The 18640-nt window shown below is 37.9% G+C and overlaps 1 long non-coding RNA gene across 1 annotated transcript in view; it reads right to left on the bottom strand.

Moving 5' to 3' along the window:
* Positions 1 to 5174: 5174 nt before the first annotated feature.
* The window catches only part of LOC141571586 (uncharacterized), a 118104-nt gene continuing 104638 nt past the window's right edge, over positions 5175 to 18640 (bottom strand). Inside the window, exon 3 of the long non-coding RNA XR_012496427.1 lies at positions 5175 to 6241. This is a non-coding gene — a long non-coding RNA (uncharacterized LOC141571586). The remainder of the gene's footprint in view (positions 6242 to 18640) is intronic.

Here is an 18640-nt window from a genome sequence, read left to right as displayed (position 1 = left end):
ACAAATAGTAACAAGTGTTGGAGAGGCTGTGGAGAAAAAGGAACCCTCATACACTGTTGGTGGGAATGCAGACTGGTGCAGCCGTTATGGAAGGCAGTGTGGAGGTTCCTCAAAAAATTATGAATAGAATTGCCATATGACCCAGCAATCCCTCTCCTGGGTATCTACCAAAAAAATCTGAAAACATTTATACATAAAGACACGTGCGCTCCAATGTTCACTGCAGCTTTGTTTACGGTGGCCAAGACATGGAAACAACCAAAATGTCCTTCGATAGATGAATGGATAAAGAAGTTGTGGTATATATACACAATGGAATACTATTCGGCGGTAAGAAAAGATGATATAGGAACATTTGTGACAACATGGATAGATCTTGAGAGTATGATGCTAAGCGAAATAAGTCACACAGAAAAAGCAGAGAACCATATGATTTCACTGATATGTCTTATATAAACCAAAAACAACAAAAGAACAAGACAAACAAATGAGAAACAGAAACTCATAGACACAGACAATAGTTTAGTGGTTACCAGAGGGTAAAGGGTGTGGGGGGTGGGAGATGAGGGTAAGGGGGATCAAATATATGGTGATGGAAGGAGAACTGACTCTGGGTGGTGAACACACAATGGGATTTATAGATGATGTAATACAGAATTGCACACCTGAAATCTATGTAATTTTACTAACAATTGTCACCCCAGTAAATTAAAACAAAAATGTAAACCTGATCAAGCCATTCCTTTATTAAAACCATTTTATGGTTTCCCAGTACTAAGTATTAAATCCAAAATTCTTCTTTGTATTTCCTGAACAAACAAGCTCTTTTTTGCTTCTAGATATTACATATACCATAAATGCTGTTTCTTCCAGACTGTGCATAGCTAACTCTTACTCATCTTTCAGGTATGAGCTTAATTACTATTTTCTTAAGGAAATGTCTCCCTATTAAGTTAGAGATAGATGTCCTATTTACTTTCATACCAATTTGTGATTCTCAACTATAGGACTTGTCACCAGAGAAATTAAACCCTATTTGGGTGATTATCTAGTAGGGCGACCCTACCTAAATAATGTAAACTCCATAAGGGTAGAGACTGGGTATAATTTGTTCATTAAAGTATTCTCATGGCAAGCAGAGGGGAATGGTGGGTGCTCAATAACATCTGATAGATGCATAAACTGAGTTTCATATAATTCTGGCTTTAAGACCTCTACTGACTTACTGTTCTGTTTATAGACATATATGAATTTAATTGTGCTTAAATACTTATGTTTTAATTATAAGTATTTAATGAGATAATTATTTAATTGTGAGATATGTATACTTCCAAAGGATTTTTTTTTTCTATTCCCTATGCTGTACTTTACATCCCTGTGACTGTTTTGCAACTGCCAATTTGTGCTTCTTAATCCATTTCCTTTCATGATTTCGTTTATCTTGTAACTACCTAGGAGTGAAATGATGTATGTTGAACTTTTTAAGAAATTGTATTCCCAAGTGGTTGCACCATTTTACATTCCCAACAGCACTGTATGAGAATTCCTAGTTCTTTGAAATTCTCACCAACACTTGGCCAGACATTTTAATTTTAGCCATTCTACATGGTGTGTAATAGTATTTCATTGTGGTTTTAACCAAAGGATTTAATTATAAAAAGGGATATATTATTATAAACTAACAGAATTTCTGGATCTTTCTAGAAAGTTTATATTAGGGACAGAATTTCATTGTTTTTGAAGACTACTGGACAAGCGATCATTATATATTTTTAAAAAGAAGAAAGAAAGTCAAAAATTGACTAATTCAGTAAAATTGGTATATTGCCCATCAAAGTTCAAAACATATTAAAATAATATGGCTCACTTTTATGAGATATTTTCTAAATTGAATGAAACTTAATTCCAAACCTAGAGCTGTGAGATTAAATAAGACAAGAAGTTAAAGCGTGACACTCCAAAAATTTCCTCTAGTAAAATTCTAATATAAGCACATGAAGGCCAGTCAGTGCCCAGGAGGTCCTTTTAAAATACATATGGGGATAGAATGATTAACATGGAATGAGAGAATACGAGGAAAACCCCTGTCGAAAAAGAAAACTACTTATGAGGATCTGAATTCTGAGATAGTCCAAATTCTCAAGGCTTCTGATCTATTGACATAAAAATATTGGGCAGACAGAAATGAGAGGAAGAAGTAATTAGAGCATATGTTTCAACCTTGGTACTATTGACATTTTATACAGGATAACTCTTCTTGTAGGGGGTTGTCCTGCGCATTGTAGGATATTTAGCAGCATCCCTGATCTCTACCCGATGGGTATTAATAGTACTCCCCGACGCCGAAAAAGTTACACTCAAAAATGTCTCTAGACACTGAGAAATGTCCCCTGGAGAGAAAAAAAGTTGGCAATGAATTAGAGAAAGTCAAAAGGATTTGTCAGGTCTAAAAAGTAGCGAAGGACACAGTTTTTCTATCATTCATTGGTCTACTGACGCATACCTTCACTCAGTCATTGGACAAGACACAGGACTAGACGTGGCATTCCAAAGATGAGTATAGCGCTGATTCTGTTAAGAGCTGAAAATATACTGAGAGACAGAGGCCATTGTCTTAGAATATATCATGGATTTGCAGTTATGTGAGATATGCAGTTATGTAGGTTTTAATGCCTAAAGAAAATTATGCAGGAAAGGTCCTAACCTTGCTTGAAATGCACAGTAGTACACCTGGTTATGGTGGACACAGGGAATTAGCAATCAGCATGCAATTCAGCTTTCAAAAGCATCCTCCTGACCTGCTGATCGGTGGAGAGCAAAAATGATTTTTTCCCCAAAGTCCCTTGCTGCCAGGTTTCCTGGTGCAGATTGGCTCAGTCCTGTAGTCCTTTGCATGAGCTTGAACACACAAATGAGGAAAAACCCATCTTCCTGCTGCTTGCTACTGGCACAGTCCTAGAGACTCTGGGTTCCCCCCACCCCCAAATGTTCTAGTGTCCATCTCAAGCTCTGTGGAGGTCTACAGGTAGGTGCAGGGGGGATAGTGTTGGCTTCCCGACCCCTGAATGGCAGCTATGGCAGTGTGTTCTTGAACTCAGTAGGTCATTGGGGCCCCCTAATTCCAGTTTGCTACTCTGAGAGAGCCAGGAGCATTCCTGGCAGGTCAGGTAGCCTTACTACTCCGGAACTTATTCGGAAAGATTCAGCCATAAGCCTCTAGCACTCTGATGAATACGTATGGGACTGATTCCTCGAATTACATCTCACTTTGCTTAAAATATTTAGAATGAGTTTTGGTTTTTTGTTTGTTTGTTTGCTTGTTTTTGTTTTGCAAATTGAGGTCTGCAACTCTATACAACAAACTGTACAAGCTCACCAAATCTATCACACACTCTGATCACACACCCCCAGTACAGAAACAGAACACAGATTCTTCAGTTAAGCACCAACTGAAGCATTTGGCTTCTATTTAGGGGCCAAGCTGCATGAAAATGTGTTGCTTTTGTTTGTGGGCTGTTGAATTGACGCAAGTAAAAATGTAAGACTGTACTATAAGTGCACTGCCAGAGATAAGCAATATGGGAATTGTACAATACGGAGATGGTGCAATATAGGTGTAACATGCAGACAGTATGTAGTCAGGGAAGATTTTCTAGAGAAGTCATATCTGAGCTGGGTCTTAAAGTATGAGCAGAAGTGTGCCAGAAAAATTGCATTTGAGGGTTGGAAAAAGGGCAGCGTAGACCAAGCAGAGGATGTGCATTAGGTATAAAAAGTCGAGAAAGCATAGCATGTTTACGGAGCTAGAAATTGTTCAGGGTAGCTGGATTGTCCAACAAGAGTCAGGAGTGTTGAGAGATCAGTTGGAAAGCAGAGACAAGATCATGAAGTAGGGGGAGGAAAATAACTTCCATATTTTCTTGAGTCTAAGAGGCCACTGATAATAAGATAGACTATTTTCTAAGAGTTTTCAAGGGAAATAAATGGAAACACTATACTAAATGTACTCGTTTCCTTTAAAACTAACTAAACTCTATTTTTTTTCAATACCTAAATCAGAATTTGCATCTAAACCTTTTTGACACTATTAGCCTATGAGAGTCTTGGGGGTCTAGAGATTCTTCTAAATCACTTCCAGTTGTTTGGCAGTTGGTTATATTTAGCTTTCCACCCATGCCTGTGGTCTTGACTTTTTTTAAGATTGACCATAAATTTTAAGCCATATCAAATTATATTAGGATTTCCTCCTCTACATTTCCAATTTGGTTAAACTCAGAGTTTTGTTTTTTCCATTATTAAATTACATATTACTATAAGGCAAATGACTTCTAAAATTAGCCAGAATCTTTTGAAAGGTTGATATTCCGTAACTAAATAACAGTCCCTGTGAAAACAAATGAACCACACTGACTTCTACTTTGAAAAGCCTGTGATCTGTTCCAAGAGATTTGGCAAGTTCAACACCCTTTAATTCCACAGCCTGGTTTACATGACAAACAGTCTTCCATGTACAGAATTTATTTTCATTTCAAGGCTGCATCATACGAGTAAAGACATCTTTTTGTAGACATCCTAAGCAAAGAATTAGGGATCCAAATTAAAGGTTAAATCCAACCACTTGTTTTCAATGCCAAAAAAGCTCAACTGAGAGACAATAGAATAAAGAGATATCATGACGCATCGCTTAGTTCACACATGCTCAAGAAATGACAAGGGTCACGACTCTACAACTCTCTCCGCTGCCTGGAAACTTGTAAGACATTTCGACTATAAGAGTTTTCCTGTCTTAAGAAGTGGTGAAAGGTAATAGGAAAACAAACAAACAAAAAATGTATCTCAGGCAAACTTGGACCTAGAACAAGGTTCAGTGTGGGTCCCCTGCACACAACAGGAAAACGTCTCTTTTCTCCTTCAGGCCAGGAGATAATGGGGTGTGGGCAAGGCTGAGCAAGGGAGATGATTTTCAATGAGAAGTGAGAGTGGAAAAAGAGGAAAATAAAATAGAAGTCTTTTAATTGGTAGATGGAATGATTTTATTGAAAGAAAAAAAGGAAAGGAAGGGAGGGAAGGAGGGAGAGAGGGAGGGAGGAAAGGACAGAGGGAAGGAGGGAGGGAGTGAGGGAGGGAGGAAGGGAGAGAGGGAGGAAGGAAGGGAGGGAAGAAGAGAGAAAAGAGAAAAAACCCAGAAGGCAGATGACACTACCACATAGCAGAACACTCAAATATGCAAATAATCTGTGGTTCCTTTAATCTCTAAGACATGCCTACTCTTCCTTTTGAACTACGATCCCGCTAGGTAGTGGCATCAATTTATACTTGTTGATTTATACTATTTTGATTTTTCTAGTTCATACTGTCTCCATTTATTGTAAATGTTTAATCTACCAGAATTTCATTTCCCTATCCAACTGCTTTAAAATTCTCCTTTGGATGACTTGGTTTTATGTCTCTCAGATTTCTGCTTTCTCCCCTTCTCATACTAAAGTGATATCTAGAACACAGAATATGGGGAGGTAAGGGGCTCACGTAATCTCCTATAGCAGGGGCAGAAAGGTCCTCTGATCTTCGCTCTACCCTCTGCCTCTGCCTCTGCCTCCACTGCAAGATCCTTTATCCACCACTTGACCACATGCCCTTCTGACATTTGTGGTTTATGTTGGGACATGATGTGACTCATAGGCTGGTCTGTACTATGCTAAGGATTCAATATCCTTCCCTGGCTGATGCAGTCCCATCTTTTCCCTCTCTAGTCTTACAGATCACACACAGAGAGAGATCTGGCTCTGTCTACCCTGTAGCCTTTGTCATAAGCCACTTCACTCCCTTCTTCATAGTGACACCCCTCCGACACACTTGTAAGCTCTCTAGCCAGCCTCTCAGGGGATTCTGGGGTCTCCTTCAAGGGAATAAGAAAATATCTAGATCCCAGCCATAAGTAAGGAATTGAGAGTGATTTGAAAAAATTAAATTCTGGAAATTCTTCAGCCCCTCCCTCCCCCAACTTTGCTGAGCTTTTCAGTGTATTTTGATGCAGTCATTCAGAGTTTGGTACAGACAGTCTGTAAGGCATCTCCTTCCTCAGTTCCACATGAGAAGAAAAGTCCCAGATAGTTGATGTTTCCTCACCTTGTCTAACACACCAGACCTCTGTTGTCCAAGCCAAAGTTTGGAGAGAAATGATGGGAACTCAACGCCTGCAAGTCTCTCTGCATTTCCAGCCTTCCTTCCTCCTTTTCACAACCTGTTGAACCCAGTAAAATCTTTTTATTTTTCAATTACAGTGGACATTCAATATTATTTTACATTGGTTTCAGGTGTACAGCATAGTGGTTAGACATTTACATAATTTATAAAGTGACCCCTCCCCTCTGATAACTCTAGTACCCACCTGACACCATACAATACAATATTACTGTATTGTATTACAGTTATTACAATATTACTGACTGTATTCCTTATGCTGTACTTTACATCCCCATGACTATATTGCAACTGCCAATTTGTACTTCCTAATCCCTTCACCTTTTTCACCCTGTCCCCCAACCCCCTCCCATCTTGCAAACATCAGTTTGCTCTCTATGTCTATGAGCTTGTTTCTGTTTTGATTGTTCATTTATTTTGTTTTTCAGATTCCACATATAAGCAAAATCATATGGTATTTGTCTTTCTCTGTCTGACTTATTTCACTTGGCGTAATACCCTCCATGTCCATCCATGTTGTTCTTAGTGGCAAGACTTCATTCTTTTTGTAGTTGAGTAATACTTCGTTGTATATAGGTACCACTTCTTTATCCAATCGTCTACTGATGGGCACTTAGATTGCTCCCATATCTTGGCTATTGTAAATAATGCTGTAATGAACATATGGGTGCATATAGGAGGTCGGACAATTAAGTTTGCAAACTCATCCTAGAAAAAGTGCTATATACCTCTTGGCTCGATATCACTATAGTTACCTTTGAAGTGCTCCCCTTGGGAAGCTATGCCCCAATGCCAGCACCTAGTCCACCCTTCAAAGCGATTTTGGAACTCTTTTTCTGGAATGGCAATTAGAGCTGTCGTCGCATTACCCTTGATGTCCAGAATGTCATCAAAATGTCTTCCTTTCAACATTTCCTTTATTTTCAGGTAAAGAAAGAAGTCATTGGGACCAGATCAGGTGAGTAGGGAGGGTGTTCCAATACAGTTATTTGTTTACTGGCTCCCTCACAGACAGTGTCGTGTGAGCTGTATGATGTGAGAACCATGAATTGTTGGCAAAAAGTTCAGGTCATCAAACTTTTTCACACAGCCTTTTCAGCACTTCCAAAAACTTGGTTAACTGCTTGTCCAGTTGGTACAAATTCATAATGAATAATCCTCCTGATATCAAAAAAAGGTTAGCAACATCATTGCAACAAGTTCGCAAACTTAATTGTCCAACCTCGTATCTTTTCAAATTAGTGGTTTAGAATTCTTCAGATAAATACTAGAAATGGAATTGCTGGGTAATAAGGTAATTCTATTTTTAATTTTTGAGGAACCTCATACTGTTTTCCATAGTGGCTGCACCAACTTGCAATCCCACCAACAATTCATGAGGGTTCCCTTTTCTCTACATTCGAGCCAACACCTGTTTGTTGATTTATTGATGGTAGCCATTTTGAAAGGTGTGAGGTGATATCTTATTGTGGTTTTAATTTTCCCAGTAAAAGCTTTTCATGTCCTCTGAATCATATCTTTGTAGTAGTTAGGAGAACACTAGTTACTGTAACAAAGATATCTAGCAATATTTATGACAACATAACAAAAAGTTTACTTCTCACTCATATTGTCACAGTCCCATGCATGTGTTCCTATCAGATGCCTTTTTATGTGGTCATACAGTGACAAAGTTTCTTCCATCACATATTTCTGATCTTCTCTTAGCTCTTGAGAGAGCCTACATATAAGGTTGCTAGGAAACATATAAGGTTGTGGCACTGATACAGATCCCTTCCACTCATGTTCCATTGGCCAGAACTCAGTTACATGGCTATAACTGAATTCCAGGTAGGCTGAGAACTATAATCTAGATGTGCATCCAGTAGGAACAGTAAACTGGGAGAGTAAGCTTCATGGTGTAGGTCGGAGGCAGAGGGAAATCTTTTTACACTATGGGAGAGACACTAAATTCTGAGTCCTATAGGCTCAGTTTTTCATATACTGAAGGAATTTTTATAATCCTTTTGTACAAGGCTGATCTTATAATATATTGTCTTGTTTAAAGGCTTATTTTCAATTTTAGAAGCTGATAGTCACCCTTTTACTTTGCACTTTTGATGTAATGCATGTAATCCCACACATTAAGCATCCCTTGAAGGGATATTTCCAAGTACACCAAATTGCAAAAGATTAAAGCATATTAATACTTTGAAAATAGTCCCTTTTACATAAAGTTATTATAGCACTGAATGTATTTCTGAGACTTCCAAAGATGTCCAAGGAAACGGAAAAATTGAACTTATGCCTGAAGGAGGCCAGCAATTTGCTCTCACAGACGACATAATAAATTGAAGTCCAGAGGCTGAAATCTCTAGCTCCTAGGCTACATAGCTCAGTGCTAATCAAACCTATCTTCCTTGTCTACCAACCATTGGCCTCAGCAAGACCACTCTAACCTTTAACTTCAGAGTGGTCCTTGTAGGACTTCTTAAGATTTCAGATTGTATCTCAAAGGCTGTGTGAAGGTAGCATAAGTAGATTTGCATTTTTGAGAATATTGGAGACTAGAGGCAGGGGGTCCTGTACAGAGTTTATGATAGTGATTCACACAAGAAAATATGAGGGTCAGAATTCTACAAATGCAGAAGGATCTGAATTAGAACATCAACTGGATGTAAGGATGGGGGAGAAGACCGTAAAGATTGCCAGATTTCTAACCTGGAAGAGTAGGAGAATGGTTCTAACATTCTTTAAGACACCAGAGGAGAAAATTGGGAGTGGGGAAAATAATGAGCTCAGTCATATATTTTCCGAGTTAGAAATTGGGGTACATCAAAGAGGAGATGTTCATTGGGCATCTTGATATGTAGAAATGGAACTCAGAGAGGGGTCTAGTTTAGTGGAATAGCTTTGAGAATCTTTGGAACATTAATGGTAGTTAATGTCATGAGAGTGGATGCGCTCAGAGAATCTTTGGAACATTAATGGTAGTTAATGTCATGAGAGTGGATGCGCTCATCCCCCCCCAAAATTTTGTAAAATGAAAAGAGAAGATGAATGAAAAGGGACCTAACGAACACCAACATTTAAAGAATATGCAGAGAAAAAGGAGCAAAGACTGAAAAGAAACATCAGAGAAGTAAGGCAACAGAGGGGGAAAAGAAAGAAGAATCAAATGTCGTTTTATCAAGTAAGATAGCTACTTCGATTAAAAAATGTTTAAAAAATAAAAATAAATAAATAAAAAGCAAACAGGATATGGGCTCTACATTGTGTCCCCAATTCTGAAATGTTGGGCACCTTGAGCTAGTTCCATTCAGGGTTTCTATTCCACAAACCTGACCTAAGTTTTCAGACTCACTCTTCTACGGATGCTGAAAACTGGGGGAAAGAGGGAAATTCATTTATACTGTGTAGTTGGACAGAGGTTGGATTTGATTAAAGGCTTTGACAAGGATGGGCAATAACACTCCTGCTGGAGAGTCACCTGGCAAGGATTAGACTCCAATGGGAAAGGCAACTAGCAGAGTCCCTAGGTGACAGGGACACAGACTCCACTCTCAGGAAGCCCTTGGACACTTGACGACTTCTCACAGTGGTCCAGCTCTAAATCAGCCTTCATTCCTGGCTGGATTAGCCTTCTCAGATGCAGCCATCTTCTTCTCATCCTCACACCCTCCCGGCTTATTTCCTCAGTCTCTCTCCACCTTCAATACAGGTTTTTCCTTTGGGGAGTCATGGGAAGGAGGTCTTGCTTTCATTTGTGACAATTCCCCCAAGGTACCTTAGGGTTTTTTAGACCAAAAACAGGAAGACACTTTTGGTTTCTCTTTCCCACCTTGTCACATTCTTCTAATGTGGCAATGAGTTCAAAGATCCTAACTGCTTGAATTAGGGGTGAAAGGGCATGTCACAGGAAAAGGAAAATGTTCTATCAGTGGGCAAATACCACTTACTATATAAAATATTAGGCTGACATTAAAAAAAAAAAAAAGCTAACACTATGGTCTGAATGTTTGTGTTCCCCCCAAAACTGACATGCCAGAATCCTAATGTAAGTGGTGTTAGAATGTGGTGGTGCTGGAAGGTGGGGACTTTGGGACGTGCTTAGGACATGCAGGTGGAGTTCTCGTAAATGGGATTAGTGCTCACAAACAAAAGATCACACAGTGCTCCCTATCCCTTTCCACCACGTGAGGATACGTGAGAAGTCTGGGACCATGGAGGGTTCTCACCCATCCATGTGGCCCCTGAGGGACTTCCAGCTTCCAGAATTCTGAGCAGTAAATTTCTGCTGTTTATTAGCTACCCAGACTAAGACAGCTGGACAGTATTAAAAAGATGACTCTTGGGCATAGTGTACTAAGACCAGTCCTTGTCTAAAAAGATGAAACAGTAATGGCCAACAGACAGGTGTACAACAGGCCCTCTCTTCCTGCATTTATATTGCAGTTGATTTTTCCAGGGCCTAAATCCCCATTTACTCCAAAAATAATTTGCTACTTTGAGTTGGACACTGACTCTTTCTGAGCTTCATACCATTTAGAATGCAGATTTGTAAGATAATCAAGAGTCAGGTCATAGATATAAATGTTTTATCAGCCAGTATTGACCAGTTTCAGATCACTAGTTCCAACAATGTGGCTGGTGGTTAGTCCACTGCACCTTTCCCCAGCCTCAGGTTCAGGTAGGACCATTAGCCAAGCCATAGGCACACAGTTTTAAAAAGTGAAAGTAGTACCTACCACCAGTATCTCCAGATCTGACCTCTTTCCTCGCCATATCCCAGAGTCAGAGTTCTTATGAGGAGAGATTGGACAGTGATCCAATTTCTTACATATCACTACCTGCATAGCTTTAAAATCTTGCCTTCCTACTTTAATCACAGGGTTTTGACCAATATTTTTTTTTTCCATAGCACTCCTTTATATTTCAAAACAATCAGAAATAATGTTTTTTATCACAGTGAAAATATTAAAAAATACAGAAATGGGGGCATACATACTAGAATATAATTATCTTAATTAGAAGCACCTTTGGTGTAATGATTAAGAACATTTACTCTGGAGCCAGGATGCTGGACCTAAAATCACAAGGTCACTATGTGACCTTGGGCATATCCTCTCTGTGCCTCAATTTCCTCATTTGAAAAATTCAGACATAATCCCTGCCTCATACTACTTTTAAAATACTAAAACTCATGCTCGCTTCAGCAGCACATATATTAAAATACTAAAACTCTTATTACACTGGTTGCCACATATGAAGCACTCAGTCATCTATTGAGTATCACTTTACATTCTTCAATTACAAGCACATTTTCAGCTTGTTACCTTAACTGTTTATCTTACCATTTTCTTTAATGCCCATCACTATGCCACAGATAAAAATTAGTCATTGAGAATGACGAAAATGCAAACGATAAGAATGAAATCAGGTCAAAAGAGAGAACTCAGAGTTTTGGTCAAGAGCGTCTTGGACACCTTGGAAAAATATTATTGGAGACCCTGACCTTGACAAGTTACCAGAGAAAAAAATTCAATGTTTGTGAAGAAAAGCACCAGCTCTTAATAACCAATTTGACTCACATTGTAATCAGTTCAAACATTACTGTATAATATAGTTTGTGCTAAGAACATTAATTTCAGTGACTGCAGTAAGATACAATTTGTCATAATATAAGACATATTATGTTAATATATTTTCATACTAAGACAGGACATTTAACAAATTAATCCAACTAATTCAGTAAGAAATTCATTACAATAACAAAGAAAGGAATTAGTATTAGTCTGGTATCATCAAAATCTTTTTTTTTTTTTCAAGTTTTTTGATAGTGTCAGCTGGGAGCAAAAATGGACTAAACAATTGAGTCCAAGGTTAGAGATTATGGTCAGGGTGCTATTTTAATGGAATTTTTTATTATAAATGAAAAAGAATATAGGTTTTTTAACACAGAGGAATAACCACTCCAACATTTAGGCCCAAAAGGCTAAAAAGAAATATTTTTAATATTAACCTAACATGGTGACCTCATTATGCCTTAGCCAGTGTAATCCTTAGCCATTAGCTGAGATATAGATTTTTTGTACATGAGGGCATTGTTCTCTCTGTGAAAGAAATGCCTGTAGAAACATTTCAAATAATTTATAATAAAAGCTTTCTGGTAAGTCTGTGGGGTAGTGGTGAGAATGTGGAGGGAGAGCGAATGCTATTTTTAAAGACTTTAAAATGACTTTTTTATACTGAGTAGAGTATAAAATAACCTGACTTGAGCTTGGAATTTCAAGGACTTCTTGTTGAAACAGTCCTGACTTCTCTCTTGAAGAATCCTGTATTTAAATAAAAAGATCAAGGAAGCTGTTGGGTGGGGTACTATGATAAGCAGCAATATAGCTGTATGTGTGTATGTGTAAGCGTGTGCATGTGTGTATGTGTAAGTATGTATACATGTATGTGTGTCTGTGGGTGCACGTGTATGTACCTGCTGCTGGGAGCCGTCTCGATCCACCCTTCACAACTCAGACATGTTTTGTCAGCTGCAAGGGAGACTGGGTGCAGACTGCTCATAGCTCTGGTCTCTAGCAATTGCCCTCAGGGAAAGGGCAATGGCTAAGTCAAGTTTACTTAGGGGTGGGGGAGCAGTCCACATCCCTGGGGTGGGCGAGCAGTGGACATCCAATTACCAATCAGTGTGGTCGTAAGAAGTCTAGGCCTCTTTGCTTCGGCTCAGAACAACCCGAAAGGACCATCCCAGCTCCAGAGCTCCATGTGATATTAGCTGAAGCCTTTGTGGCGTCTGCATTGCTTCCCTCCCTCACTCACAGTGGTTGTTCTGGAGCGCATGCCCCAGTAAACTTCCCGAACACAAATCTCCATCTCACAGTCGGTTCCCCAGGGAACCCAAGCTAAGACATTAAGGATTTATTATTTAGCATTACTTTTAGCAAAGGGTTGGTTTAATGATTTATAAATGTTAAAGGGAGTTGGAGGTGAGATGAATTCCTGAATTTAGCCAGAGTATGTGCTGATACAGAACCAGTAAAGAACTAAGATGGTGATTTGTTATAATATTTCGCTAGACTGATATCGTGTGTGTTTTATTTCCGTGAAGATTCCCATACAATTGCCTAAATCACCTGTGAAAAGGGGGGTGGGCCTTCAGTCCAGATGTGCCCAATGCTCCTCTAACCACCTTCCTATTACCACCTCTGCCTTTCAAAGATAGTAGTAGTGTTGGTGTCACGTGATCCTTTGAAATTAGAAGGGTTTAAATCAAGACCAGGCAGATAACAATATAAGGAAGGACTGTGGAGATGACAGAATAGTGTATCTTTCCAATTCAGTAATGGATAATATGTAGTCCTTTAGAATAGCAGTGGGAGACAGAGATGTTGAGAAAGATGTAATCAGGGCATGTCAACCATTGAGTCTCCACTGAAAGAAGAAACAACTTAGAGATCAAAGCAGGTAGGTAGTTGACATCAAAGAGATCTAGAAGGAACACAGTCATGGAACTGAGGTTCAGAGCTAAGGTTTCAATATGATGCACGTGGGAAGGGCCTGGGCTCATGTTTGGTGGGAGATTAAGTATCTAAAAAGGAGCCATCATTTGACTCTCTCCATATTCTTCAATATTTTGGTTTCCTACTACTTCCTCAGCATATTTTCATCATAGCAATAATACTGACACTTTATATTTTTTTGGAGAATATTCTTATAAGAAGAAACCATCTTCCACTGCTGCAGATCCAGCTCCTCAGAGCCTAGAACCTGGGCATAGTTTGGCAGCCTGGACTCCAAAAAGGCAGAGCCTGGTTGCCAAAACTTAGGCAGAAATATAAATAACAAGATTGAACAGATCCTTGGTCAAGTTCTTTTGTCTAAAAAAAGGATTGATTGGTTGATTTTAGAGCCTTGGGTCGGGTTGAATCCACAGCTGAGGATCAGAAAACCCTAGCTACTGAGAGAAGAAGCATGTGAGGAGAGCAAGCCAGGAAAATTATTGTAATAGAACAGGGGCAAGACCTGGGATGGTCAAGCAATTGTCAAATATTAAGGGGAAAGTGGCTATTTGGAGAAAAGGGAGAAAATCACTATTGCAGAAGAACTTTGATAAACTTTCTGGGAAAAAAAGAAACTGTAAGTACAGAAAATATGGTAATGTATACATTCCACTTATTGCTTGTGAAAAATAACTTGGCCCACCAGCATACAGAGAAGACATAGCCTCGTCTCGTAATGTGAACCCCTGTGGGCTCTCCCTAAAGTGTTAGCGTATATTCTCTACATGTATTCTCCAGCCTAAAGAGAATTAAGCTCATTAGTTTTTTCTCCAGTGGTTGTGATAAAACCAAAAATCCTATTGTGTCTAATAAATACTGGTCTAAATATATCTAAAGAGATTAACTCAGAAGATGATGATAGTAACTCATGTGTGTTTTATACTTGATAAAACTTGATCACACATGATCTCACTTGAAGAATGTCATGTACTATTGTAATTATTTTATAGATGTAAAAATTGAAGCTGCAAATAATATTCTAAGGCACATCTTGATGGAGGTATCAGAGTCAAGACAGAAACTGGGGTATCTGGATTCCTAAATTAATTCTCACCATATCATTCCATAGAACCCCTCTATATGTATAACACTTAGACAGTCAGGCCCCTTTGAATACTCAGTAAATGTTAATTAAAGGAACATTCTGTGATTAGCATTGTTTGCGTGTGACATGACATTTTCTGCCACCTAGTGGTTTTCTCAACCTAAGCATGTGAAGTCACCTTTTGGGGTTCAGGTTCCAATTGTAAAATAAAGAGTTTAGAATGGACATTTTTAAAGATTTTTTTTTCTGGGTATAAAATCTAACAGTTTCCTTCTCAGTAAATGATGCACAAGTGTTCACCATTTGGTAGCCTGTAGAGGTGTGTGTGTGTGTGTGTGTGTGTGTGTGTGTGCGCGCGCGCTATGTTAGCAAAATATTTTCCATATGATTACATCCAAAGGGTTGAAATTGATGTTCATTAAGGGGTATCTTATGGTTTAAAACTTGCCTGTACTTCTTGCATTCATAGGGTTTTTTCCCTTCCTTTGAATCTTCTCATGTATACTTAGGGGTATACCTACTTAATTAATGGTGTTCTAGTCCTAGTTAACTGAAAAGTAACTTATATGACTCTATTAGTTATCAATCATTCACTGATACTGATACCAATTGTGAGGCAGAGTTTAAGGAAACATTAAAGTATGTCTAGATTTGCATTTACAAGTCTAGTTGTGTCATAAATGTAATTACTATTCATAATTACAATTTTGTATATACATATTTGAAATATAAAACACTTGGTTCATGTGATTTTACACTCTACAGCTTTCTTCTGCATACACCTCATACACCTACAGAGATTTTTGTCCAATATTTATGTGACCTTTGAGTTGTCCCCACTTATTTTATTTATTTATTTATTTATTTATTTATTTATTTATTTATTGCCTAGGCTATTGAATGGCTCTGACTGTCCTAAATTCTTTCTCTGGTATGTTACAAATACAGCCCACAAACTTTAGAAATATGCCTACTACCCAAAAGATCCAGCTTGATGTTTTACAAAACCTATAAATGGAAACTAATACAAGTGACCTCAGTTATGTGAAATATGTCAAATTCCAAAGTAATCAGTTCTATATACAGACTAGACCATTTGTCTTTTTGAGGAAAGCAGAGGTACATTGGGAGTCATCTGCCTGGATCTCCCTACCTGTAACAGAGTATCCTGTTTGGCAATCATGAAACCTTAGCTTTGGAAGAGATTTCAGAATACTGCCAAAAATACGGCTTAGGCCACACTAGGTTGTTTCAGTTTACTTGTTGCTCTTTGTTTCTTTTGATGAAAGTTTGTTCATCCTAACAAAACACCTAATACAGTCAAGGATAAAAATGTTTAATGTAAGGGGATGGTCCTAAAACTATGATGGACTGAGCTCCTGTTTAACGAGGAATTAAGATTTCCTTTCAGTTTACTAATTACTGAGTATGTGAGGTTGTACCACTCAAACTGATTTTTATGTCACTGTGTTTTCATATGCTTTATGAGTCTTGATGTACACACATTTGTTTTGAATCAGCAGGTTGTTGTCTCCTTTTGACTTGCTTTTTTCCAGCTATCATCTAGCATCTTTTTATCTTATTTTCACAGATTCTTAGATCCAACATTTTTTAATTCTAAAGTCTTGGATATTTAAAAGAAATTTTTACTAAGAATAATACATTATTATTCTTAGTGAAATTTTTCTTTTATAATTCTTTCATAATTATTTTTTAATTATTTACTTTATCTGAGAGCTTGCTCATGAATTACTGGCGTCCTACTTTAATTTGTGCTAATTGTTGTCTCATAATCTAATTTTATTTTCCTTCTATACAGCTGTTTCTTCTATTGACTTTTTCCTATAGTTTCTCTAATTAATAAATAATGTCTAAAATTTGGAACAGAAAAAAACTAAGTGAAAGAAAGATCAGGACCATATATAGTCTGCTGTGAAAAATTAAATAACCACATAGCCTTCTTTAGAATAATTATACTGTAAAGTAATAGTCTGTCAACACAAAGAATAAAAATAGTCAATTTCTAAGTCCAAATGATAATTTTCCTAGGACTCATATTATAAGGGCTTAAAATACAAAAGTATTTTAATTTCTTTCTGGAAACTAAAATTAGTATATAATTTAATCGCTCATTTATAGGCATTTGAACAAATCTAAAAGCTCCAGAAATAATGAGACAGAAATAGATGGCTTTTATAGTGTCACAAAGACAGAATTATTTTACTGCTTTATTTAGTCACTACTGAAATGAGTTTCTCTATTATATCATAAACTAGGCCAAGACACCTTTATTGTACATATATGAATGAGTTGCCATCTTAAATTAATTCTCCTACAAAGAATACCTCTGAAGTTTGTGGGAAATCCTTGAAGAATCAAAATATTTTATAAATATAGAACAACTCACTAGAGATTTCATCCCTCAAGCAACATAGAAGTTACAGAAATTTGCCACAGAAGGATTTTTTTTCTGACTAAAACATTTCAAGAGACATTTTTCATTGGAGAAATCATGGTATTAGAAGTTACTGCATTTATTTAAAAATAGGTAATAGATATAACTGAGATATTTATTTAGAAGAAAATGTCCTATCCTTATAATTCTGGAAAATGAACTGAGAGATGCTGCTAGGCAAATGAACTTTTTAAGAGTTTACATGATTGTAAGAGGAAAATAAATACTCCCAACTGTTCTGGAAATATGGTTCTCAAAATATTGTCCCATAATTTCTGTTTCTTGTCTGTGTAAGAGTCCACCAACTAGAACAAGACATGATTGAAGCCAAATTAAGCCTTTGATTAAGATCCCTTGGAAATCGGAACAAAGGGGCTACTGAAGTTAATAATTCCATGTACAATCCCATCTCACCATTTTCATCCTCTGGATCTCACCCCATTTACTCTGGTTAGTTGGTAATTCCCCGGATACCAGTATATGTATACATGCAACTCAACCCCCACTGTCTGGGAGATAATCGCCTTTCAGACCACCAAGGTCTAATCCCTGATAATCAGAATAGATGGACCTAAATTTTACTTCCAGAAGTTATTTTGACAGAACCATGGATTGCAAGCTTTTGTGGCATATGCATAGAATAAACATAAAATTTATCACCACACCAGGCTATTTGTGAGGGAGTAAAGGGAGTATAGTCACTGTATTAATTAACTATGGCTGCTGCAACAAATTACTACAAACGTAGTGACTGAAAACAACACAAATATACTATCTTACAGTTCGGGAGGTCTCAAGTCCAAAATTGGTCTCACTGGGCTAAATTCAAGGCATTTCCAGGGTTGGCGCTTTGTAGACTCTCTGAGGGCAGAATCTGTTCCCTGGCCTTTTTTATCTTCTAAAAGCTGCTGTATTCCTTGACACCTTGTCCCTTCTTACATTACTCCAATCTCACGCTTTATCATCACATCTCCTGCTTTTAACTCTGGCAGTCCTGCCTTGCTCACAGAAGTCCTCTTGTGATTACATTGAGCGATCCAGATAATCTCTCCATCTCCAGATCCTTAATGTAATCACATTGTTCAAGTTTCTTTTACCATGTAAGGTAACAAATTCTCAGGTTCTGGGGATTAGGACAGAGACATCTTTGAGGGACATTATTCACAGTTACCATAGGTCAGAAGGTATAAATTGGGACTAGCCCGACAAAACCGGGACAGTGGATCACCCTGCTTAATGAGATATCAGAGTAGAACAGACAGCACTGGCCATCTATTGCCACCTTCCCTCTTTGTTCTTGCAATTGCCATTGCCAAATCCTTCCTGGTATGCTCTCCCTTTTTCCACCTGCAATCCCATCTCTTCTGTTTCAAATCATTCCAGTTATTGAAG

The sequence above is a fragment of the Rhinolophus sinicus genome, linkage group LG01, assembly GCF_036562045.2.
Source record: "Rhinolophus sinicus isolate RSC01 linkage group LG01, ASM3656204v1, whole genome shotgun sequence".
In the NCBI taxonomy this organism is placed as follows: Eukaryota; Metazoa; Chordata; class Mammalia; order Chiroptera; family Rhinolophidae; genus Rhinolophus; species Rhinolophus sinicus.
The sequence above is the reverse complement of the archived record's forward strand: the minus strand, read 5'-3'. Positions and strand labels throughout refer to the sequence as shown.